At 47.3% G+C, this 27,942-nt stretch overlaps 2 protein-coding genes across 2 annotated transcripts in view; one reads left to right on the plus strand and one right to left on the minus strand.

The window, feature by feature from the left end:
- The window catches only part of ATRNL1 (attractin like 1), a 379,911-nt gene that overhangs the window by 203,734 nt on the left and 148,235 nt on the right, over positions 1 to 27,942 (minus strand). The window lies entirely within an intron of this gene.
- Positions 1 to 27,942, plus strand: part of ABLIM1 (actin binding LIM protein 1) — a 509,502-nt gene that overhangs the window by 25,438 nt on the left and 456,122 nt on the right. The window lies entirely within an intron of this gene.

The raw sequence follows: 27,942 nt of genomic DNA on the forward strand, positions 1-27,942 counted from the left end.
ACTCCGCACAGCAGAGAGGGGAGGAGGGTGAGACTCCGCACAGCAGAGAGGAGAGGAGGGTGAGACTCCGCACAGCAGAGAGGAGAGGAGGGTGAGACTCCGCACAGCAGAGAGGAGAGGAGGGTGAGACTCCGCACAGCAGAGAGGAGAGGAGGGTGAGACTCCGCACAGCAGACAGGAGAGGAGGGTGAGACTCCGCACAGCAGACAGGAGAGGAGGGTGAGACTCCGCACAGCAGAGAGGAGAGGAGGGTGAGACTCCGCACAGCAGAGAGGAGAGGAGGGTGAGACTCCGCACAGCAGAGAGGAGAGGAGGGTGAGACTCCGCTCAGCAGAGAGGAGGATGAGACTCCGCTCAGCAGAGAGGAGAGGAGGATGCGACTCCGCTCAGCAGAGAGGAGAGGTGGATGAGACTCCGCTCAGCAGAGAGGAGAGGAGGATGCGACTCCGCTCAGCAGAGAGGAGAGGAGGATGCGACTCCGCTCAGCAGAGAGGAGAGGAGGATGCGACTCCGCTCAGCAGAGAGGAGAGGAGGATGCGACTCCGCTCAGCAGAGAGGAGAGGAGGATGCGACTCCGCTCAGCAGAGAGGAGAGGAGGATGCGACTCCGCTCAGCAGAGAGGAGAGGAGGATGCGACTCCGCTCAGCAGAGAGGAGAGGAGGATGCGACTCCGCTCAGCAGAGAGGAGAGGAGGATGCGACTCCGCTCAGCAGAGAGGAGAGGAGGAGGAGACTCCGCTCAGCAGAGAGGAGAGGAGGAGGAGACTCCGCTCAGCAGAGAGGAGAGGAGGAGGAGACTCCGCTCAGCAGAGAGGAGAGGAGGAGGAGACTCCGCTCAGCAGAGAGGAGGAGGAGACTCCGCTCAGCAGAGAGGAGGAGGAGACTCCGCTCAGCGGAGAGGAGGAGGAGACTCCGCTCAGCGGAGAGGAGGAGGAGACTCCGCTCAGCGGAGAGGAGGAGGAGACTCCGCTCAGCGGAGAGGAGGAGGAGACTCCGCTCAGCGGAGAGGAGGAGGAGACTCCGCTCAGCGGAGAGGAGGAGGAGACTCCGCTCAGCGGAGAGGAGGAGGAGACTCCGCTCAGCAGAGAGGAGAGGAGGAGGAGACTCCGCTCAGCAGAGAGGAGAGGAGGAGGAGACTCCGCTCAGCAGAGAGGAGAGGAGGAGGAGACTCCGCTCAGCAGAGAGGAGAGGAGGAGGAGACTCCGCAAAGAGGAGGAGGAGACTCCGCACAGCAGAGAGGAGAGGAGGAGGAGACTCCGCACAGCAGAGAGGAGAGGAGGAGGAGACTCCGCACAGCAGAGAGGAGAGGAGGAGGAGACTCCGCACAGCAGAGAGGAGAGGAGGAGGAGACTCCGCACAGCAGACAGGAGGAGGAGACTCCGCACAGCAGAGAGGAGAGGAGGAGGAGACTCCGCACAGCAGAGAGCATTGCATTACATATCCATCGTCTTTACATTAGGAGCAGGCGGACCCTCCCCCCCCGGACATGTTAGTGGGGTCGCCCCGTCTCCTGCACATAAAACAATGTATAATAAGTTCTAGCAGACAATGGTCTGATAGTGTATAGGGAAACCCGTCGGTCTGAATCTGAACGAATTTATCACAGCGCCTCATGTGGGATGATACATGTGGCGCCGCTCTGGACCCCTCTAACTACACAGTATCACATACTGATTGATGCAATTTGCACAGTGACAGCTAAGCCACGCCCCTTCATAGCAAGTCACTTTTTTCAGCTGATCCCTGCTGAGTTGCTATATTCTGTATAATACGGTATATACATTGTACTATAGGGATATATACAGTGACATATATTATGTGTAATACGGTATATACTCTACTAGGATGATATATTATGCAGTATATACTCTGCACTATACATCACTCTGTGATATATTGTGTGTAATACGGTATATACTCTGTACTGTAGGATATACACAGTGATATATTATGTGTAGTACGGTATATACTCTGTACTGTAGGATATACACAGTGATATATTATGTGTAGTACGGTATATACTCTGTACTGTAGGATATACACAGTGATATATTATGTGTAATACGGTATATACTCTGTACTGTAGGATATACACACTGATATATTATGTCTAGTACGGTATATACTCCCTACTACGTCGCTATATGCTGTATAATACGGTACATATTATAAACCATGTGAAGACTTCACAGCCGTTTTCTCGGTTTCCTTATTAATTTTGGGAGGTAAATCATCATCATTACTACACGGCGGCGAGGTGGCGATGTGAAATGCGCGCTGCGCTAAGCCGCGGCACCTGAATTATTAATAGCGGAGAACACGCATTGTACTTTGTTACGAAGAGTCGCCGATTGCCGCGGGGCAGACGGGGAAATTGCATTAGGATTAATAGACAGGAAGTCGTTTTGGGGAACGCGGCTAATTTTCTGTTTGTTTCGGAGCTCTGTTGATAAACACGGGCAAAAACCTCCGCTGCGTGCGATGGAGGCACGAGAAACCGCGTGCGCAAATCACAGGGAGATCCCATATTCACTGGCTGATAATAAAGAACAGCATGGGGGGCCCTAAGTAATAAACCAGGATACAAGGGCCGCAAGCAAGCAATCAGGACTCCGGGGGCCACAAAGGAGCACAGCCAGGACTCCGGGGGCCACAAAGGAGCACAGCCAGGACTCCGGGGGCCACAAAGGAGCACAGCCAGGACTCCGGGGGCCACAAAGGAGCACAGCCAGGACTCCGGGGGCCACAAAGGAGCACAGCCAGGACTCCGGGGGCCACAAAGGAGCACAGCCAGGACTCCGGGGGCCACAAAGGAGCACAGCAAGGACTCCGGGGGGCCACAAAGGAGCACAGCAAGGACTCCGGGGGGCCACAAAGGAGCACAGCAAGGACTCCGGGAGGCCACAAAGGAGCACAGCAAGGACTCTGGGGGCCACAAAGGAGCACAGCCAGGACTCCGGGAGGCCACAAAGGAGCACAGCCAGGACTCCGGGAGGCCACAAAGGAGCACAGCCAGGACTCCGGGGGCCACAAAGGAGCACAGCAAGGACTCCGGGAGGCCACAGAGGAGCACAGCCAGGACTCCGGGGGCCACAAAGGAGCACAGCAAGGACTCCGGGAGGCCACAAAGGAGCACAGCCAGGAGTCTGGGGCCACAAATGAGCAGTCAGGACTCTGGGGGCCACAAATAAGCACAGCCAGGACTCCGGGGGCCACAAATAAGCACAGCCAGGACTCCAGGGGCCACAAATAAGCACAGCCAGGACTCCAGGGGCCACAAATAAGCACAGCCAGGACTCCAGGGGCCACAAATAAGCACAGCCAGGACTCCGGGGCCACAAATAGGCAGTTAGGACTTTGGGGACCATAAATGAGCAGTCAGGACTCCGGGAGCCATAAATTAGCAGAGCCAGGACCACAGTACCACAAGTGAGCACAGCACTGACACAGGGGGCCACAAATGTGCACAGTCATGAACCCGGACCCATATGAGCACAGAAGGACACTGGGCCACAAATCAGACCAACCAAGAAGCTGAGGGCCACAAATCAAAAATATGAGGACACCTGGAGCCACAAATGAGTATAGCTAGGGCTCCGAGGATCACATATCCAAACAGTCAGGGCACCAGGGGCCACAAATTAGCACCAGGGGCCAGAAGCTTACTATGATGCTGGAAGGTCAGGCCGGGCCCCACATCCGTATGACGGGGGCCGACACCGGCCTTCGTGTGACCAGTGACCTGGACAGCGTCCCCTGGGAGGCCTGAAGAACTGCTGACATGCGGACACCAACGCCTGGTGTAAACACAACGATTGGCGCTCAAAAAATCTTTTGAGCGATTTTTGAGTGATAATCGTTGTGCGCTAAAACTCAGGTGCTATTTTGGTGACTACAAACTATTGCTCCCTGTTATCAGCCATGTCCGGCTGGGGAGAGGCTGCCTGTAATGTTCATTCATGGTATGAGGTCCCTTTAACGGTGTTCGTATAGAAAGCAGTCTCCCCGCTGACCGCCATGATGGTGGAGACTGTGCGCCAAAATGACCATTCTGGATACTTGTATGAAGCAGTAATGCGATACTTGACCTCCGGGTCTCATCTGCGCGGCGTCTTGGTGCGGGTGGCGCTGGACACGAAGGGATCACAGGATGCGTCCCGGCCGCCCGACGCTGTAGCAGAGCTCACTCGCCGGAGAATAAAACCGCTTGGCTGTCTTCCTGCGCCGGCCCCAAGGACGATAAATCCCAGGGTGAAGGGTTTAGCGGAGGTCAAGCAGCGCGGCGCAGCCCGAGATTAATTCACTCCGCCTGGATTTCGTAAACTGGCGATTTGCAGGATGCGGAGGAAATGACTTTTTCTCAGGAAATGCCGAGCAATCAGTTTCCAGCGCGGCGCGTTCGGACCATCGCTAATGACTGCAGGCCCTTTACTGATGAAGGTTTTCTGTAAGGCGAGAGGCGTACACCTGGGCCGCCGCGCCAATTTCAACTTTGCCGTGTCAACGGATCAAAGGGCAGCCACATTGATTAAACGCCACTTGTAAGACGCGGCCGGGAGATTAGTCGCCATTTAGGCAGAGTCTGAATGAAGCGCCTGGCAGAGAACATTAGGTTCTAGCCGTGTACAAAGAGGAGCAAGCCCTCCGCGCCAAGTATCCACGCCCCCCCGCCTCGAAAAGACGGCAAGTACCAGGCGGGCGGCGAGCAATGGGGGCAGGGAGTATTCATATAACCAGGGCCCACCGAAAGTCCTCACACCCCTCAGATCTGCCTGCAACCTCTGCGACACGAACGGTCGGATTCCGTCTGCAGAAGACCTGCGAGTGATTGCGGAAACGAACTACGAAGGGTCACGGTTTTACAGGCATCGTCAGCGTATCGTCCGCGTGGAAGAAAACGCGCACACAATGGATGACATCAGAAACTAGTAGCACACAGGCCATATTGAAAACTACATCCTTTCCCTGCCCACATATTACCGCGGATCGTCCGTGCGGACAGAGATTGCAGAATCCGCAATTCAAATCCGATCATGTGAGGCCGGCCTAAGACTAAGGCAAGTGCGATATTGGGCCGTGAAACTCGGGCCGCTACTGCGCTCACCAACATGCGAGGCATTTGTGGGTCAAAAACGTCTGGCGTCCCTTTATGGGAGTAGCGGTCCTCTACCGCGCCTTATAGCGGAGGATCGCGGAGAGTGTCCCATTGTTTTCACGCCATACGATGCTTTGCACGCCCCAAACAACCAAGGCTGACCTGAAGGGGGTGAATACTTACCCAATGCTGACCTGAAGGGGGTGAATACTTACCCAATGCTGACCTGAAGGGGGTGAATACTTACCCAATGCTGACCTGAAGGGGGTGAATACTTACCCAATGCTGACCTGAAGGGGGTGAATACTTAACCAATGCTGACCTGAAGGGGGTGAATACTTACCCAATGCTGACCTGAAGGGGGTGAATACTTACCCAATGCTGACCTGAAGGGGGTGAATACTTACCCAATGCTGACCTGAAGGGGGTGAATACTTACCCAATGCTGACCTGAAGGGGGTGAATACTTACCCAATGCTGACCTGAGGGGGTGAATACTTACCCAATGCTGACCTGAGGGGGTGAATACTTACCCAATTCTGACCTGAGGGGGTTGAATACTTACCCAATGCTGACCTGAAGGGGTGAATACTTACCCAATGCTGACCTGAGGGGGTGAATACTTACCCAATGCTGACCTGAGGGGGTGAATACTTACCCAATGCTGATCTGAGGGGGTGAATACTTACCCAATGCTGACTGAGGGGGTGAATACTTACCCAATGCTGACCTGAGGGGGTTGAATACTTAACAAACCACTCTGTAGAGATCTGTTTCCTCTCATAGAACAGACCTAGCGTGAGGCTCCGGGGCGTGAATACTTTATTACTATATCTATGTTACCGCCGGATTACTTATCACACACCCCACTTACCCGGAGTAACCAGGCAGAAAGCTGAGTGACAACACATGTGGCATCTGTCATTTATCTACCATCACCCAGCTTTCCCGGACAGTCGCTAGAGGCGGTGGCGAAGGGGCGGAGTTCCCCCGTTCCGTGTACCGTAACCGGTTCCATAGAGATCTAAGCCTCGGTGGCCCAGATATAAAGCACACAGCCTGTGGAGTAATGCATGGAGGAAGCCCACATTAGCTGGAAGCGCGTCTGGCTTGGCCTGGTGCCAGCGCTGGAGGGCGGAGATGAGAGGGTGGTGGCAGGTGTTCCATCGCAGGCTTTTATGCGCCTCGCATTGATCCGCCGTATTGATTTTTAGAGTCCCTTTTAAAAATTTTCTCAGTGTTAAAACTAACAGTTCTGTAACTGCGGTGAGTGGGGGAGGGGCGGGGCTGTCACCATTGGAAAAACGGGAGAGCAGACATCGAAGAGTTAACACGTGTAAGCGTGATGAGAGTGCTGGAGTCACGTATGTAGTGGATTTAATATCTGGGTATTAGGACTGCCAGGATCCAACCCATCACTTACAACAGCTTACTGACGTGTGACAACCAGTATGTGTACTACCTACCTCTAGCAATACCAGAACCAACAAGAGCAGGCGCCTTCATCAGTACCAGAACCAACAAGAGCAGGCGCCTTCATCAGTACCAGAACCAACAAGAGAAGGCGCCTTCATCAGTACCAGAACCAAGAAGAGCAGACGCCTTCATCAGTACCAGAACTAACAAGAGAAGGTGCGTTCATCAGTACCAGAAGCAACAATTGGGGGCGCCTTCATCAGTACCAGAACCAACAAGAGCAGGCGCCTTCATCAGTACCAGAACTAACAAGAGAAGGTGCGTTCATCAGTACCAGAATCAACAATTGGGGGCGCCTTCATCAGTACCAGAACCAACAAGAGCAGACGCCTTCATCAGTACCAGAACTAACAAGAGCAGATGCCTTCATCAGTACCAGAACTAACAAGAGAAGGTGCGTTCATCAGTACCAGAATCAACAATTGGGGGCGCCTTCATCAGTACCAGAACCAACAAGAGCAGACGCCTTCATCAGTACCAGAACTAACAAGAGCAGATGCCTTCATCAGTACCAGAACTAACAAGAGAAGGTGCGTTCATCAGTACCAGAATCAACAATTGGGGGCGCCTTCATCAGTACCAGAACCAAGAAGAGCAGACGCCTACATCAGTACCAGAACAGAAATAATAAAAGGATGTGCCTCCAGCAGTACCAGACCAAAGAAAAGGAGGCGTTTCCAGCAGTACCAGTACCAACAAGAGGAAATACCTCCAGCAGCACCAGAACAAACAGAAGTAGATGCCTTCAGCAGTACTAGAATAAAGAGCAAAGCGCATCTAGTAGTACTAGAACCATGAACAGGTCCTCTAGTAGTATCAGAACCAAGAGACGGAGGTGCCTCTAGCAGTGCCAGAACCAACGAGATAAGGTACCTCCAGCACTACCAAAACCAACAGGAGGAAGTGTAACCATTAGAACTAGAACAAAAAGGAAGTGTCATTAGCAGTATCAGAACCAAGAAAAGATGACTAACAGAACCACAATCAAGAAGAGAGGGTGCCTCCAGCAGTACTAGAACCAACAAAAGTAGGTGCCATAGTAGTAGCAGAACCATTAAAAGGAGTTTTCTCCAGCAGTACAAGTATAAGGAGAGGCACCTCCAGCAGTACCAGAGCCAATAGGAGGCGCCTATGGCAGAATGAGAGTCAAGAGGAGGTGTTTTCAGCAGTTACAGAACCAACAAGAGTAGGCAACTACAACAGTACCAGAACCAAGAAGAGCTGCATCTAGCAGAATAAGAACCGACAGAAGGTGCCTCCAGCAGTACCAGAACCAACAAGAGGAGGTGCCTCCAGCAGTACCAGAACCAACAAGAGGAGGCAACTACAACAGTACCAGAACTCACAAGCGGAGGTGTTTCTAGCAGTACCAGAACCAAGAAGAGCTGCATCTAGTAGAATAAGAAACAACAGGAGGTGCCTCTAGCAGTACCAGAACCAACAAGAGGAGGTGCCTCCAGCAGTACCAGAACCAACAAGAGGAGGTGCCTCCAGCAGTACCAGAACCAACAAGAGGAGGTGCCTCCAGCAGTACCAGAACCAACAAGAGGAGGTGCCTCCAGCAGTACCAGAACTAGTACCAGTACTAGAACAAGGAGAGGCACCTCCAGCAGTATTAGAGCCAATAGGAGGTGCCTCTGGCGGAATGAGACCCACAAGGAGGTGTCTCTGGTAGTACCAGGACAAAAATGGATCATCACAATCAGTACCGGAGCCAATTGGAGTCCTGCCTGTTGTACTATATACAGCAATTCCCTTCTGTATCGCTCAATTTACACTATTTTAAAGTAAATTCTATTTTTCCGTATGCATCTGCTGCTGCTCTTCTGGTGTCAGTCTTCACTGCAGTAATCTGGACATGAATCAGGAGGCTCAGGATGAACAGGGCTCTAAGGTATAAAATAACCTCTCTGATTCTAACCAGCAACAACACCTCATCAGTGGTTCTGGTACATCACGCGTTTCAAGCCCGGAGACCTCCTATTCTGCGCTGCACTCCTAGAATACTGATCGGTGATCGCACCGCACGTCGGGAGCAGCGTATACCACGGCGGTAGATGAGATGGCGCGGCCACTGACAGATCGCACTGCAGCCGCTTATTACGGCCATGATTAGACCAGAACAGGCCATTAACGGCATCATCGCGGCGATAAACGCTCGCACACGGGGTACTGACGGCGCAGATAAGATTTACATCCCGTGATTAGGAGGAAAGCCTGGGACACGTAGAATGGAGTAATAGGACGAGACAACGGGAGAAAGGCAACACGAGCGACGGAAGAAAGGCGCACGGCGCTCATTCATCACTGCCATAACCCCCGCAGCACAATCACATGCAGGCGCGCACGATCGCCGATATCAATGGAGGCAATTATAAGATTATCATTAATCCTCAGCAAGAAATCAAATAACCATGAGCGAGATAACGGAGCGCGCCATAAATCACCGCCCCGAACCCTTCCGCTCCTAATCCAGTCAGGACAGACTCATCAATTACAAGGTCCCAACTGCTGCTGGGCCCCGGCGCTCCAAGCACATACGACCGTCCGACATGGCCTGCGAGCCTCGTCATCAGTGGTATTGACCGACTGATTCTTGTCCGGGTTCGGGTCACTGTCAGGTCGATGCGACAACATGCGAATATAATCTGCGTATTGATCACAGTTGCCCCATATGACCGTTCAGTGAATAAAGCGCAGTGTATACAGGTATCTGAATACATGGGCACCAGTCAGCAGGTGGCGTGAGGTGGGCACCAGTCAGCAGGTGGCGCGAGGTGGGGTTCAGATCCGCACAGCGCTCCAAGGGGGTCAGCGCAATGCAATGTAATCCAGTAATCATGCACTAATGGTAAAAGTCGCGCTAAACTTAATGGGGGGGAAATTGCACAAATATAGCATCATGTGATCACGGATTATATGTCTTTATAGTGACTCGAGCTCCAATAATCTGCTACAGAGATCCAAATCCCCTGCAGAGACATAGAAATCCATGAAAGAATTCTGCCTGCAACCACCACCAGAGGGAGCAATGGAGCTTTCTGAAGACAGAATTAATATTGAGTTCTAGGGTGGTCTTATAAACCCGTATACAAGGAACTCCCCATAGTGGTGGCTGTATATATCTGTATCTAGTATGCTCCTCCTAATGGTGTTCAAAAAAATCTATATACAAGCAGCACCCCCTAGTGGTGGCCGTAAAAACCTGTATGCATTAAGCTGCTGCCAGTGGTAGCTGTTTATATTTCTATAATGTGAGCTGTCTCAAGTGGTGACTGTATTTATCTGTATATGGTGAGCTCCCTCTAGTGGTGACTGCATAATTTACTTGCAATGAGCTCCTCCTAGTGGCAACTTTATATATCTGTAAGTAATGAGCTCCCTCTAGTGGTGGCTGTATATATCTTTATACAGTGAGCTCCCCCTAGTGATGGCTTTATATACGATATGTGTAAGTTATGAGCTCCCTCTAGTGGTGGCTGTATATATCTGTAATGAACTCCCTCTAGTAATGGCTGTATATATCTGTAATGAGCTCCCTCTAGTGGTGGCTGTATATATCTTCATACAGTGAGCTCCCCCTAGTGGTGGCTTTATATACAGTATGTGTAAGTTATGAGCTCCCTCTAGTGGTGGCTGTATATATCTTCATACAGTGAGCTCCCCCTAGTGGTGGCTTTATATACAGTATGTGTAAGTTATGAGTTCCCTCTAGTGGTGGCTGTATATATCTGTAATGAACTCCCTCTAGTAATGGCTGTATATATCTGTAATGAGCTCCCTCTAGTGGTGGCTGTATATATCTTCATACAGTGAGCTCCCCCTAGTGGTGGCTTTATATACGATATGTGTAAGTTATGAGCTCCCTCTAGTGGTGGCTGTATATATCTGTAATGAACTCCCTCTAGTAATGGCTGTATATATCTTCATACAGTGAGCTCCCCCCTAGTGGTGGCTTTATATACAGTATGTGTAAGTTATGAGTTCCCTTTAGTGGTGGTTGTATAGATCTGCAATGAGCCCCTCTAGTGGTGGCTGTATATATCTGTAATGAGCTCCCCCTAGTGGTGGCTGTATATATCCTTATACAGTGAGCTCCCCCTAGTGGTCAGTGTATAAAGAAGCAGCATGAGGTTTGTAGCTCTATAGAGATAATTATAATATTTATCTATGTTAAACCTATCTCATGAACAAATAAATGGCGCTGAAGGGGCGGAGCTCGCGTCTTGCCCTGACCGACATGCATGACAAAAACAGTCAAGATTTTTCTTATAATGATTTAAGCATGACTTTGTAGAAATTGCTGTCACACTGTAACGCAGTGTCAGAAGTGTACAATACAGGACCACCGAGGCTCCGGCGGCGCACGACGCAGAGTGACGCAGTTACATCTTCGCCACTTTGAACCTTTTTGGGAAACCATCCAATATTCCGTAATATTAAGAATCGCGGCGTTTATAACCGGTCAGATGGCGGCAGACGAGAAATACTCAGCGGCAACAAGTAACCCCGTAATCTGCCGCCCAGCCCTCCCCGCCCATCAGGTGACCCGGATAACTAAATGTCGCAGTTTTACACGTCTGGAAACAGAACGGATCACAAAGTTTATTAGAAAGTTGCAGAACTTCTCATTATCCGATGATTTACAGATCCCCGTGACATTTGTCGCCCGCCCCCGGCCGCCATCTTGGACAGATACCTTACATGGCAGCGTTGTGACTCGTACACAAGTATCAATCGCCAGAGCGTGATGCCATTGTCCCGGTCAGCGGTGAGCTTTGCCCTCGGCCGGCGTGGCAGAGCGAGCCATTAATCCGCAGTCAGCATCTTCCGGAGACAGTCCTGTCAAACCTGTACGGCTAATGCGCGGCTCACGGTCACGGCGTGTGTGTGCGCAAAGGCCAGATGATGACTTTCTCTAATGCGAAACCGTGTTTCTCGTTCTCCCGCTGTCAGGCGCCGCCATGAATTATGAACATCAAACCTCATCTGCCCACTCCAGTCAATAAACCCTCCACCCGGCTCGCTGCAATGAGAATCTGCCACCATTTGTTTGGAAAAGTGACACGCGGCGAACTCGGTTATTAAAAAAGACGCAGCGCATTTCACATCCAGACAAAACGAGATTCTGCAGAGACGGCAGCTGAGATCCCGGCGATTTATATGTCTGAATATAGAAGGAGCAGGAAATCATGGCAGCCGATGCATCCACCTGCCAGGCGTCTGCACTCCGAGGGATGGAAATAGATGGCATCACCGTCAGGATGGGGTCACGAGCCGCCGTCCTCCTGCGTCCATCTAATCCAACCATGGAATCGGTACAGCGCACTGTTCATAAAGAAGAGCTCAAGGACCGAAGACTTATCCTGTACTGATCCTGAGTTCCATCCTGTATTATACTCCAGAGCTGCACTCACTATTCTGCTGGTGGAGTCACTGTGTACATACATTACTTATCCTGTACTGATCCTGAGTTCCATCCTGTATTATACTCCAGAGCTGCACTCACTATTCTGCCGGTGGAGTCACTGTGTACATACATTACTTATCCTGTACTGATCCTGAGTTACATCCTGTATTATACTGCAGAGCTGCACTCACTATTCTGCTGGTGGAGTCACTGTGTACATACATTACTTATCCTGTACTGATCCTGAGTTACATCCTGTATTATACTGCAGAGCTGCACTCACTATTCTGCTGGTGGAGTCACTGTGTACATACATTACTTATCCTGTACTGATGCTAAGTTACATCCTGTATTATACTCCAGAGCTGCACTCACTATTCTGCTGCGGGAGTCACTGTGTACATACATTACTTATCCTGTACTGCTCCTGAGTTACATCCTGTATTATACTCCAGAGCTGCACTCACTATTCTGCTGGTGGAGTCACTGTGTACATACATTACTTATCCTGTACTGCTCCTGAGTTACATCCTGTATTATACTCCAGAGCTGCACTCACTATTCTGCTGCGGGAGTCACTGTGTACATACATTACTTATCCTGTACTGATCCTGAGTTACATCCTGTATTATACTCCAGAGCTGCACTCACTATTCTGCTGCGGGAGTCACTGTGTACATACATTACTTACCCTGTACTGATCCTGCGTTACATCCTGTATTATCCCCCAGAGCTGCACTCACTATTCTGCTGGTGGAGTCACTGTGTACATACATTACTTATCCTGTACTGCTCCTGAGTTACATCCTGTATTATACCCCAGAGCTGCACTCACTATTCTGCTGCTGGTGGAGTCACTGTGTACATACATTACTTATCCTGTACTGACCCCGAGTTACATCCTGTATTATACTCCAGAGCTGCACTAACTATTCTGCTGGTGCAGTCACTGTGTACATACATTACTAATCCTATACTGATCCTGAGTTACATCCTGTATTATACTCCAGAGCTGCACTCTCTATTCTGCTGGTGGAGTCAGTGTGTACATACATTACTAATCCTGTACTGATCCTGAGTTACATCCTGTATTATACTCCAGAGCTGCACTCACTATTCTGCTGGTGGAGTCACTGTGTACATACATTACTTATCCTGTACTGACCCTGAGTTACATCCTGTATTATACTCCAGAGCTGCACTCACTATTCTGCTGGTGGAGTCACTGTGTACATACATTACTTATCCTGTACTGACCCTGAGTTACATCCTGTATTATACTCCAGAGCTGCACTCACTATTCTGCTGGTGGAGTCACTGTGTACATACATTACTTATCCTGTACTGATCCTGAGTTACATCCTGTATTATACTGCAGAGCTGCACTCACTATTCTGCTGGTGGAGTCACTGTGTACATACATTACTTATCCTGTACTGCTCCTGAGTTACATCCTGTATTATACCCCAGAGCTGCACTCACTATTCTGCTGGTGGAGTCACTGCGTACATACATTACTTATCCTATACTGACCCTGAGTTATATGCTGTATTATACCCCAGAGCTGCACTCACTATTCTGCTGGTGGAGTCACTGTGTACATACATTACTTATCCTGTACTGATCCTGAGTTACACCCTGTATTATACCCCAGAGCTGCACTCACTATTCTGCTGGTGGAGTCACTGCGTACATACATTACTTATCCTATACTGACCCTGAGTTATATGCTGTATTATACCCCAGAGCTGCACTCACTATTCTGCTGGTGGAGTCACTGTGTACATACATTACTTATCCTGTACTGATTCTGAGTTATATGCTGTATTATACTCCAGAGCTGCACTCACTATTCTGCTTCTTCCCAGAAAACAAATCACCTGAGCAAGCTATGGGTAGGCACTGAAGCAGCAGGGAAGGGTGGGAGATTACAGCTGTGAAGCTACAGAATAATGAGCGCTGATTTACACTTGGGCTCTGGTTACTGATTTTCATTCTGTGCACCAGTCATCTGAACACATTACTGCTCCCCACATTCCCACACACATCGCAGAGGTGATGTCTGTCCACCAGCTTTCTGACTGTTTCCAAAAACACAGCAGACTTGTAATTGCAGCTGTGGAGTATAATAGGATGAGTGTAAGGTGATGCAATGTATTTGGCCCCATTGCTATGCAGAGTATATGGTGCTTTCTGTTGAGGGGCTTTTTACGATGCGCCATTCTGAGGGTGCGGAAAGCTGGGTGCCATCCTGCTCACTAGCGGTGCGGGTGCAGAGCTCGGCCGTGACAGATATCAGACGGATACAATGAACTTGAACTTTCTCAGAAGCTAAACCCGTGACATTGTTTATTCCGCGGAGTGACGGATAATCCTGGAGGTACTTATTTCCCGTATCGCGCTCGGCGCACGTAACATTCACGTCTGCTCGATGAACCAGTCACTGGGAAAATTATCCTTCATTTTACAAATTGCCGCAGAACGCGCCCAAATTCAATGTCATCTTTGATTAATACGCATCATTTTACAGGAGAAGGAAATTTTAGGAGTGACGGAAAATCATTATTTTAGTAAATAGCCGTAAAGTATTTCTGAGCTGGAAGCGAGACGGTGAAAGGAATGTCACCTGCCGCTAATAACACGGGGAGATGGAGAGGCGGAGCAGAGACGGGCGGATAGGAGATAGATAGATATGAGATAGATAGATAGATAGGAGATAGATAGATATGAGATAGATAGATAGATAGATAGATAGATAGATAGGAGATAGATAGATAGATAGATAGATAGATAGATAGATAGATAGATAGATAGATAGATAGATAGATAGATAGATAGATAGGAGATAGATAGATAGGAGATAGATAGATAGATAGATAGATAGATAGATAGATAGATAGATAGATAGATAGATAGATAGATAGGAGATAGATAGATAGATAGATAGATATGAGAGATAGATAGATATGAGAGATAGATAGATAGATAGATAGATAGGAGATAGATAGATAGATAGGAGATAGATAGGAGATAGATAGATAGATAGATAGATAGATAGATAGATAGGAGATAGATAGATAGATAGATAGATATGAGAGATAGATAGATATGAGAGATAGATAGATAGATAGGAGATAGATAGATAGATAGATAGGAGATAGATAGGAGATAGATAGATAGATAGATAGGAGATAGATAGATAGATAGATAGATAGATAGGAGATAGATAGATAGATAGATAGATAGATAGATAGATAGATAGATAGATAGATAGATAGATAGATAGGAGATAGATAGATAGATAGATAGATAGATAGATAGATAGATAGATATAGATAGATAGATAGATAGATAGATAGATAGATATAGATAGATAGATAGATAGATAGATAGATAGATAGATAGATAGATAGATAGATAGATAGATAGATAGATAGATAGATAGGAGATAGATAGATAGGAGATAGATAGATAGGAGATAGATAGATAGATAGATAGATAGGAGATGGATAGATAGGAGATAGATAGATAGATAGGAGATAGATAGATAGGAGATAGATAGATAGGAGATAGATAGATAGGAGATAGATAGATAGGAGATAGATAGATAGGAGATAGATAGATAGGAGATAGATAGATAGATAGATAGATAGATAGGAGATGGATAGATAGGAGATAGATAGATAGATAGGAGATAGATAGATAGGAGATAGATAGATAGGAGATAGATAGATAGGAGAAAGATAGATAGGAGAAAGATAGATAGATAGGAGATAGATAGATAGATAGATAGATAGATAGGAGATAGACAGATAGGGAGATAGATAGGAGATAGATAGATAGATAGGAGATAGATAGACAGATAGATAGATAGGAGATAGACAGATAGGGAGATAGATAGGAGATAGATAGGATATGAGATAGATAGATAGGAGATAGATAGATAGGAGATAGATAGATAGGAGATAGATAGATAGGAGATAGATAGATAGATAGATAGGAGATAGATAGATAGATAGGAGATAGATAGATAGATAGGAGATAGATAGATAGATAGGAGATAGATAGATAGATAGGAGATAGATAGATATGAGATAGATAGATAGGAGATAGATAGGATATGAGATAGATAGATATGAGATAGATAGATAGATTGATATGAGATAGATAGATAGGAGATAGATAGATAGGAGATAGATAGATAGATAGATAGATAGATATGAGATAGATAGATATGAGATAGATAGATAGATAGATAGGAGATAGATAGATAGATAGATAGATAGACAGATAGGGAGATAGATAGGAGATAGATAGGATATGAGATAGATAGATAGGAGATAGATAGATAGGAGATAGATAGATAGATAGATAGATAGATAGGAGATAGATAGATAGATAGATAGGAGATAGATAGATAGATAGATATGAGATAGATAGATAGATAGATAGATAGGAGATAGATAGATAGGAGATAGATAGATAGATAGATAGATAGGAGATAGATAGATAGATAGGAGATAGATAGATAGATAGGAGATAGATAGATAGATAGATAGATATGAGATAGATAGATAGGAGATAGATAGATAGGGAGATAGATAGGAGATAGATAGATAGATAGGGAGATAGATAGGAGATAGATAGGATATGAGATAGATAGATAGATATGAGATAGATAGATAGATTGATATGAGATAGATAGATAGGAGATAGATAGATAGATAGATATGAGATAGATAGATAGATATGAGATAGATAGATAGATAGGAGATAGATAGATAGATAGATATGAGATAGATAGATAGATAGATAGGAGATAGATAGATAGGAGATAGATAGATAGGAGATAGATAGATAGATAGATAGGAGATAGATAGATAGATAGGAGATAGATAGATAGATAGGAGATAGATAGATAGATATGAGATAGATAGATAGGAGATAGATAGATAGGGAGATAGATAGGAGATAGATAGATAGATAGGGAGATAGATAGGAGATAGATAGGATATGAGATAGATAGATAGATATGAGATAGATAGATAGATTGATATGAGATAGATAGATAGGAGATAGATAGATAGATAGATATGAGATAGATAGATAGATATGAGATAGATAGATAGATAGGAGATAGATAGATAGATGTGAGATAGACAGATAGATAGATTTGAGATAGATAGATAGGCGATAGATAGATAGGAGATAGATAGATAGGAGATAGATAGATAGATAGATAGATAGATAGATAGGAGATAGATAGGATATGAGATAGATAGATAGATATGAGATAGATAGGATATGAGATAGATAGATAGATATGAGATAGATAGATAGATTGATATGAGATAGATAGATAGATAGATAGGAGATAGATAGATAGGAGATAGATAGATAGATAGATAGATATGAGATAGATAGATAGATATGAGATAGATAGATAGATAGATAGATAGATAGATAGGAGATAGATAGATAGATGTGAGATAGACAGATAGATAGATTTGAGATAGATAGATAGGCGATAGATAGATAGGAGATAGATAGATAGATAGGAGATAGATAGATATGAGATAGATAGATATGAGAGATAGATAGATAGATAGATAGATAGATAGGAGATAGATAGATAGATAGATAGATAGATAGGAGATAGGTAGATAGATAGATAGATAGGAGATAGATAGATAGATAGATAGATAGATAGATAGATAGATAGATAGATAGATAGATAGATAGATAGATAGGAGATAGATAGATAGGAGATAGATAGATATGAGATAGATAGATATGAGAGATAGATAGATAGATAGGAGATAGATAGATAGATAGATAGATAGATAGATAGGAGATAGGTAGATAGATAGATAGATAGGAGATAGATAGATAGATAGATAGATAGATAGATAGGAGATAGATAGATAGATAGGAGATAGATAGATATGAGATAGATAGATATGAGAGATAGATAGATAGATAGATAGATAGGAGATAGATAGATAGATAGATAGATAGGAGATAGGTAGATAGATAGATAGATAGGAGATAGATAGATAGATAGATAGATAGATAGATAGATAGATAGATAGGAGATAGATAGATAGATAGATAGATAGATAGATAGATAGATAGATAGATAGGAGATAGATAGATAGGAGATAGATAGATAGGAGATAGATATGAGATAGATAGATAGATAGATAGGAGATAGATAGATAGATAGATAGATAGATACATAGATAGATAGGAGATAGATAGATAGGAGATAGATAGATAGATATGAGAGATAGATAGATAGGAGATAGATAGATAGATAGATAGATAGATAGATAGATAGATAGATAGATAGATAGATAGATAGATAGATAGATAGATAGATATGAGATAGATATAGACTGGGCATTGTGTGCTATCATTGCTGGTGGAGTGTTTGTGGCGGATACATATCTGTAGATAGATTTGGGACAGATATGTGTGTCTGCTCTCCATTGATGGAGCCTCGGCACTCGCTGCACCCCCTGAGGTCTCGGAGGGGGAGATGATTTAACTGCTCAGAGATTCTGGATCAGGTGTCGCTCAAGCAGACGGAATCGATGCGCAGACAGTCTGTTACTACGAGCGTCCAGAGAATCGATGGCGGCAGAGAGGAGCACACGAAAATCACAGAGCCCAGAGGAGGGGAGGCTACGAACCAGGCTGGAGGCTCCTTCATAATCCTGTCTCTATCATACCTTGTGCTCCAGTCACCTCCAGAGCTGCAATCACAAGGCTACATCTCGTGGTGTGCTGGATGATGCAGGGGTTTTACATCAGACTATTATACCGCATCGCAACATCTCCCAAAATGCATTGCTGAAATGTTCTATACTGATACTGATGTAGCAGAAGGATGAAGATGAGCCTTATGGGGAACAGACATGTAAGTGCAGCTTTAGCTGTGACTAGAGTACAAGACATCATGGCATTCAGTTTGGATACATAAGTGTTAGGCGTTGACCCCCATCTTGTCTGGTCGCTCGGCTCGCTGTCCCCGTGCGTCTCTGTAAATTAGCGGCTGTTTGTTATCGAGCTGCTTAATTATGTTTGTAGAATCGGAAGGAAACAGCAGAGAGTCATTAAGTAGCGAGCGATCCGCGCCGTCTGTGCGGCTGGCTCAATATTGTGTATTGGCAGCGAATGCGCTCACAAACAAACCGTCGAGACTGCGCCGTGGATCCGACCGAGTGATTGATTGGTGTCTTAATGAGGAATAAACACGCACCCCCACCCCTCCCCCACCAGCATCCATGATTACAGAACAATCACTAATTCATCGCCCATACGGTCAGCTGCCAAAATCAGGCGCACGCAATGCTGCGGCCGCGGAGCAGGACCACCGGGGAGCCGCGGTAAGGATATGGGGCCGTCGGTTAGCCATCTCTTTAGTTTACATGTAGAGACAACACGCATCCTACAAAGATACGCTATTCATACCAACGGAAAATGGCGCAATGGGTATTGGGCATTCGCCATTCTCACAAATGTGGTAAGCGTAGGTACAGAAACTTGGTGCAGGCAGAGCAAAAAACACTGGCACTGTGGAAGTCTTCCCGACAGACCCTTCCATCTGTGACCCTCCGTGGCCTTTCAACAAGCCGCCTGACATTGACCTGAAGCCCTGACTCTAAACACTTTCAATAAGGAGTCAAGTGGGAGGGGTCAATGCTTCTGACTGATACTTTGAAGGTCTTCCCAACGTACTGCTTTCCTCCTCGGCCTTCCTACCCCCGTTCTGTGGCGCTGACACTCTCAAGTGCCGAGGTCTTATATCTCCTATGTGGCACTTTAGAGACCTTATAACCCTTCCATCTGTTCCTTTCTCCGGCCTTTCATGAAGCTGCCTGACATTGTCCTGAAGCTCTGATTCTCTCTATAAGGAGTCAGGCGGGTCGATGCTTTAGAGACCTACCTGATGGGCCCTTCTATCTGTGACCCTCCTCGGCCGTACAACAAGTTGCCTGACAATGCCTGAAGTCTGGACTCTCTCTATAAGGAGTCCGGTGGGAGGTCTCTCTTTCTCAGATCCTGACTAGCACTTTGGAGACCTTTCTAATAGACCCTTCCATCTATTCCCCTCCTCGAAAATTCAGCAAACCGCCTGACACTGTGCTGCATCCTTGACGTTTCCCATAAGGAGTCTGGTGGGAGGTCTCACAGCTTGGCACTTTGGAAGCCTTCCTAATAGACCCTTCCATCCATTCCTTTCCTTAGTCTTTCACCAAGCCACCTGACACTGACCTGAAGCCCTGACTCTAAAGACCCTTTCCATAAGGAGTCAAGTGGGAGGTCTCAATGCTGATACTTTGGTCTGCCTGACATTGTCCTGAAGCTCTAATTCTCTGTATAAGGAGTCAGGTGGGTCGATGCTTTAGAGACCTTCCTGATGGGCCCTTCTATCTGTGACCCTCCTCGGCCGTACAACAAGTTGCCTGACAATGTCCTGGAGTCCTGTCTCTCTCTCTAAGGAGTCCGGTGGGAGGTCTCTCTTTCTCAGATCCTGGCTAGCACTTTGGAGACCATCTTAATAGACCCTTCCATCTATTCCCCTCCTTGGAAATTCAGCGAGCCGCCTGACACTGTGCTGCATCCTTGACTTTTCCCGAGTCTGGTGGGAGGTCTCGCAGCTCCTGATTGGCACTATGGAGGTCTTCCTAATAGACCCTTCCATCTGTTTCCCTCCTGGGCCTTTCCACAAGCCGCCTGACACTGACCTGAAGCCCTGTCTCTAAAGACCCTGTCTATGAGGAGTCATGTAGGAGGCCTCACAACTCCTGCCTTGCACTTTGGGTTGTAGCCCCCTGTTCTCGGTGTACTGTGCCTTTAACGGCGGCCGCCATCCTGCAGCTCCTATTGATGCTGACAATGAATCCAGAGCAGGCGTTACGGCGTCCGCAGTGCGCGTTCTGCGGAGGTTATACGAGGAGGACGGCGATAGTTACAGTGTCGCTATATCACGCCACACATGTTTACTGCGTGTCCTCATAAACCGCGGCCTGAAATATTCATCTCATTTAGTAAAATTCGTAAGGAAGAGTCCCTGCGTGTAAATGTGTCACCGCAGCAATTAAACCGCTAACAAACTCGTTCCTTTTTACAGTGCGGAGTTATAACTGGAGCGCGGATCCGTGTTTAATACCAGTCACAGGAGGAGCGGCGGGCTGTAAAACCGACCGATGGAAATGTTAGCGAGAGCAATGTAATCTGCAGCGCCTTCCAGGACGGGCGCAGAGCAGGTCTATAAACTCCCAGCATCCAGCGTGTGTGGGCATCCAGAAGCGTGCGGCCCACGCAGAAGAATGGCGGACCGGACACCGACCGCAGCGCAGGGCAATACCATCTCCAGAGCAATGCCTAAATACATCATGGTTAATACTCCACTCACATCCAGAGCTGCAGCCGCTATTCTGCTATTACATCGTGTCTAATACTCCACTCACATCCAGAGCTGCAGCCGCTATTCTGCTATTACATCGTATCTAATACTCCACTCACATTCAGAGCTGCAGCCACTATTCTGCTATTACATCATGTCTAATACTCCACTCACATCTATAGCTGCAGCCACTATTCTGCTATTACATCGTGTCTAATACTCCACTCACATCCAGAGCTGCAGTCACTATTCTGCTATTACATTGTGTCTAATACTCCACTCACATTCAGAGCTGCAGCCACTATTCTGCTATTACATCATGTCTAATACTCCACTCACATCCAGAGCTGCAGTCACTATTCTGTTATTACATCGTGCCAAATACTCCACTCACATCCAGAGCTGCAGTCACTATTCTGCTATTACATTGTGTCTAATACTCCACTCACATCCAGAGCTGCAGCCACTTTTCTGCTATTACATCGTGTCTAATACTCCACTCACACACAGAGCTGCAACCACTATTCTGCTATTACATGGTGTCTAATACTCCACTTACATCCAGAGCTGTAGCCACTATTCTGCTATTACATTGTGTCTAATACTCCACTCACATCCAGAGCTGCAGCCACTATTCTGCTATTACATTGTGTCTAATACTCCACTCACATCAGAGCAGCAGTCACTATTCTGCTATTACATCGTGTCTAATACTCCAATCACATCCAGAGCTGCAGCCACTATTTTGCTATTACATCGTGTCTAATACTCCACTCACATCCAGAGCTCCAGCCACTATTCTGCTATTACATGGTGCCAAATAATCCACTCACATCCAGAGCTGCAGCCACTATTCTATTACATTGTGCCTAATACTCCACTCACATCCAGAGCTGCAGACACTATTCTGCTATTACATCGTGCCAAATACTACACTCACATCCAGAGCTGCAGCCACTATTCTGCTATTACATCGTGTATAATACTCAACTCACATCCAGAGCAGCAGTCACTATTCTGTTATTACATTGTGTCTAACATTCCACTCACATCCAGAGCTGCAGTCACTATTCTGCTATTACAGCGTGTATAATACTCCACTCACATGCAGAGCTGCAGCCACTATTCTGCTATTGCATCGTGTCTAATACTCCACTCACATCCAGAGCTGTAGCCACTATTCTATTACATTGTATTTAATACTCCACTCATATACAGAGCTGCAGTCCCTATTCTGCTATTACATCATGTCTAATACTCCAATCACATCAAGAGCTGCAGTCACTATTCTGCTATTACATCGTGTCTAATACTCCAATCACATCCAGAGCTGCAGTCACTATTCTGCTATTACATTGTGTCTAATACTCCAATCACATCCAGAGCTGCAGTCACTATTCTGCTATTACATCGTGTCTAATACTCCAATCACATCCAGAGCTGCAGTCACTATTCTGCTATTACATTGTGTCTAATACTCCAATCACATCCAGAGCTGCAGTCACTATTCTGCTATTACATTGTGTCTAATACTCCAATCACATCCAGAGCTGCAGTCACTATTCTGCTATTACATCGTGTCTAACACTCCACTCACATCCAGAGCAGCAGTCACTATTCTACTATTACATCATGTCTAATACTCCACTTACATACAGAGCTGCAGTCATTATTCTGCTATTACATTGTGTCTAATAATCCACTCACATCCAGAGCTGCAGCCACTATTCTGCTATTACATTGTGTCTAACACTCCAATCACATCCAGAGCTGCAGCCACTATTCTGCTATTACATGGTGTCTAATACTCCACTCACATCCAGAGCTGCAGCCACTATTCTATTACATTGTGCCTAATACTCCACTCACATCCAGAGCTGCACTCACTATTCTGCTATTACATAATGTCTCATACTGCATTTACATCCAGAGCTGCAGTCATGATTTCTCTGTTACATCATAGCTAATACTCCACTCACATCCAGAGCTGCAGTCACTATTCTGTTATCACATCATATCTAATACTCCACTCACATCCAGAGCTGCAGTCACTATTCTGCTATCACATCATGTCTAATACTCCACTCACATCCAGAGCTGCAGTCACTACTCTGCGATTACATAATGTCTCATATTGCATTCACATCCAGAGCTGCAGTCATGATTTCTCTGTTACATCATAGCTAATACTCCACTCACATCCAGAGCTGCAGGCACTGCCGGTTTTAGCCTGGATGCCCCTTGCTGGTTCCCGGTCTGCACAGAGCATTATGGGAGATGCGGTTGGCAGTGTATTGCCCGGCATCAGGTGGCGGCGGTCTGCGCTGCCTGTTAAGAAGCGTGCGGCCGTCATTCGCCTGAGCGCTAGACACGGCGCCCACGCTGTTCCCTCCACCCGACGAGGCCGCTAGTAAACTGCACACAAGCAGGTAATAAGCGCTTCACGCTGCGGAGACGGCATTATGTGTGCGTCCCGCCCGCGCAATCCAATATCCGTGCCGCCGGGGAGCGCCGCTCTGAAGACGAAGGAACAGAAGGAAGACTGAGATTTCAGGTGAAACTAACCGCGGAGAGAAATCCCGAGCAACATGGCGGAAACCGCGCTCAATGATTACCGCTAAACGAGAGTGAAACGCGTCGGCGCGTCCGGAGAGACACGAACACCCGACGGCCCGTTACACGGAGTGCGGAGGAGGTAAGCGGCGGCAGTCAGCACCGTCTCATCATCCCAACGCAGATCGCCGACACACAGAGACGCGCGGAGCGGAGCGCGGTTCAGACCGGGCGGCGGCAAATACGGCGCAATTACAGGAAACCAGCGAGACGTTCGTCAGCGTCCTAAGAGGCCGTTCACACGCGGCGGACATCCCTGCGGCACAACGCTATCCCTGCGGGGCTTCGGATCCAATCGGCAAACTTCAAACCCGCAAGAATAAATAGCGCAGCGATAAAGCTTTACGGCGCAGAATAAACGGCGCCCGCGGGATTGTTGGCGCGGATCCCTAACAGGAGACGGAATTCTGGCATGCGGGGAAAACGCAATCATTTCCGTCAGACGCTCCGCAGTTAAAAATGCAACAAAATCGGCATTCATGCTGCTTCCTTGGCGAGAGGAGATCTCTGCTTGCTGTCAGTGAATAATAACTAAACAGCCTGGACTCCAGGGTGATACACTGTAACAAACCCGCAGAGATGCAAGCAGCGGCTGCCGAGGTGTTCAGCTTTTATGCCTTTTCAATATCTCTGCTTGCGGTCAGTGAATGAGATCACTCCTGGACAGCAACGGTCCGGCTCTCAGATGATTTTTACTACAACCCCGGCTGGACAATGCTCTGTGGGCGTCACGCGGTTGAGTTGGCGCAAGTATTTGCGCTAAACACAGAGAATACAGCCCATGGATGCCAGCGGCGCCCTTCTCATAAGCGCAAAAAAAATAGGTCCGTTTCTATTTCCCCGCATGTTGTGCCACAGAAGTCTATGGAAGGTGTAAAAATACGCACGGGGAAGAGCGAAACACTGCGCCAAAGAAGTCAGGTGGCGCTCATTAGGCTTAAATAGCCATTAAATTCTACGTAAAGGGCGTGTCGCTGGCCCTGTGTGCGCAAAAGTTACGATAATATGCGCTGACACCCCTGATCGCGGTCCTCTTCAAGCGCTAATATGCTGTGCTATGGCGAGCGGATTTGCGCAAATGCTCATGTTACGCCGCCCTTAAATGTCCCGACCTAAAACTGGGGCAGCTTTCACACAGACGAGAAAATCGTGCGCGATTTGTGCGAGAATGAGATCGCACACATGAGCACGGTTTCCCCCACGTTGCATTGTTAAAAGCCGCGCCGGAGAATCGCAACTGCGCTAAAGTGATGAAAGGCATTTTTTACACAAAAGCGCCCTGCATCCGCGGGAACATGGCGCTCAGCGCGATATCGTGCCAGCCGCGTGTAACTAGCGCTCGCCATCATGCATCGTACTCGTGGGTGTGAGGCGATTTCCAAGCAAAAACGTCTCATCGCTTCTGTGAAACCGCAATCGCCCGGCCCGCGGTTCAGGCGCGTCGGAGGATCGGCAATCTACTGATTTCAATGGGAAAGCTGGCATGGCGCTGGCGTGTGACGGCATTACAAGACTGGGGCTCATACTGGCATCCCTGTGATACACTGCAGTACCCGAGCAGCGGGTACTTCTCACTGACCGCAGGAGCGGCTACGAACGGCCTGTTCGTGTAACTAATCCGCGCCATAATTCAGACTTCTGCGCACATTTTTTAAAATCCGTGTTACAGAAAAAAAAAGACAAATCTCTGTGAAAACCGCGTCGGCGACCGTCCACAGATTGGCGCCAGCGAACGGGTCTAAGTCCATGCACCAATCTGCGGTAATGACGATGAAAGTCTGAGGCCTCGGATCTCTACCGCAGATTGGGTCGCGATTCCATATCCGGCTTTGCGGAAGCAGATTTTGTCCGTGAGAACGAGGTCAGAGGTCACACATGCCGGAATGCCGTTGTAGGTTTTGGTGCAGATCTATAATGGGTGCCAGATTATCAGATTCATGTGAGCGGCGCTACCAGATGGGAGAGTTCTGGATTATCAGATTCATGTGAGCGGCGCTACCAGATGCGAGAGTTCTGGATTATCAGATTCATGTGAGCGGCGCTACCAGATGGGAGAGTTCTGGATTATCAGATTCATGTGAGCGGCGCTACCAGATGGGAGAGTTCTGGATTATCAGATCCTTTGATGCCAGATCAGCAGGCTCTAGGGTGCTGGATTAAAGGATTTCTAGAGCGCTGGTTGCCAGATTATCAAATTCCAGGATGCCATATTATCAATTTCCAGACTACTGGTTGCCAGATTACCAGATTCCTGGGTAGTGGATTATTTTCCTCTTTGGTGGCGGTCTCCTGGGTGCCATATTAACAGATTTCCAGAGAACTGGTTGCCAGATTATGGAATTGTTAGGTGTCAGATTACTGATTTCTAAACTATTAGTTGCCAGATTTTTTGATTCCTTGGTGCCGGATTATAGGATTCCAGGGTGCCAAATAACCAGACTCCTGGGTGCAGGGTCATCGATTTCTAAAATACTGATTACAAGATTATCAGATCCGGGGTGCCGGATTATCAGATCCGGGGTGCCGGATTATCAGATCCGAGGTGCCGGATTATCAGATTCCTGGGTGCTGGATTACCAGATTTATGGATGTTGTATTATCGATTTCTAGAATACTGAATGCCGGATTATCAGATCCGAGGTGCCGGATTATCAGATCCGGGGTGCCGGATTATCAGATCCGGGGTGCCGGATTATCAGATCCGGGGTGCCGGGTTATCAGATCCGAGGTGCCGGGTTATCAGATCCGAGGTGCCGGGTTATCAGATCCGAGGTGCCGGATTATCAGATCCGGGGTGCCGGATTATCAGATCCGGGGTGCCGGATTATCAGGTGTCGCTGTACAATTTAATACCAAGCTATTGCTCATCTGCACACTTCTCTGCCAGGTCTGGAGTGAGGGTGAATTTGCTGCCGGCGCCTCGTCTGTCGGATTATCGTTATGCCGTGCCGCCAGTGTCACCTTGCGCTGAGACGATACTTTTATTCCGCCGGCCGTAATGATGGCGGGCGCGGCGCTCGCTTCTGCTTTTATGGGATCTGCACCATCTGTGGTCGGCGCCGCAGGTGAGATGCGAATGTCTGCAACCCATAAAATCTTATTAACATGCATTGACATTAGAGATCGGAGGCCCGGGGGGGTCATCACTGCGAACGCGGCTCCAGAGAACCCAGGGCAAGGTGCGACCGGAATATTCTACAGTGCGGACCTGAGGTGCGGGTCGGGATATTAACCCCTTAGGATCCAGAACCTGTGAAGTACGCCCCATGGATAGAGAGGAGAACCCGGGAGCCCACAGATCACGCAGCTCTCAGCTCTTCTATTACTTCTTATGGGGAGCCAGTCACACAATGATACATTGTAGCGGTCACACAATGATACACTGTAGGAGTCATGTGATGATACACTGTAGCGGTCATGTGATGATACATTGTAGGAGTCATGTGATGATACACTGTAGGAGTCATGTGATGATACATTGTAGGAGTCATGTGATGATACACTGTAGGAGTCATGTGATGATACACTGTAGCGGTCATGTGATGATACACTGTAGCGGTCATGTGATGATACACTGTAGCGGTCATGTGATGATACATTGTAGGAGTCATGTGATGATACATTGTAGGAGTCATGTGATGATACACTGTAGCGGTCATGTGATGATACACTGTAGTGGTCATGTGATGATACATTGTACTGGTCATGTGATGATACATTGTAGGAGTCATGTGATGATACACTGTAGCGGTCATGTGATGATACATTGTAGCGGTCATGTGATGATACATTGTAGGAGTCATGTGATGATACATTGTAGGAGTCATGTGATGATACATTGTAGCGGTCATGTGATGATACACTGTAGCGGTCATGTGATGATACATTGTAGGAGTCATGTGATGATACATTGTAGCGGTCATGTGATGATACA

This window comes from Eleutherodactylus coqui, chromosome 4 (assembly GCF_035609145.1).
Source record: "Eleutherodactylus coqui strain aEleCoq1 chromosome 4, aEleCoq1.hap1, whole genome shotgun sequence".
In the NCBI taxonomy this organism is placed as follows: domain Eukaryota; kingdom Metazoa; phylum Chordata; class Amphibia; order Anura; family Eleutherodactylidae; genus Eleutherodactylus; species Eleutherodactylus coqui.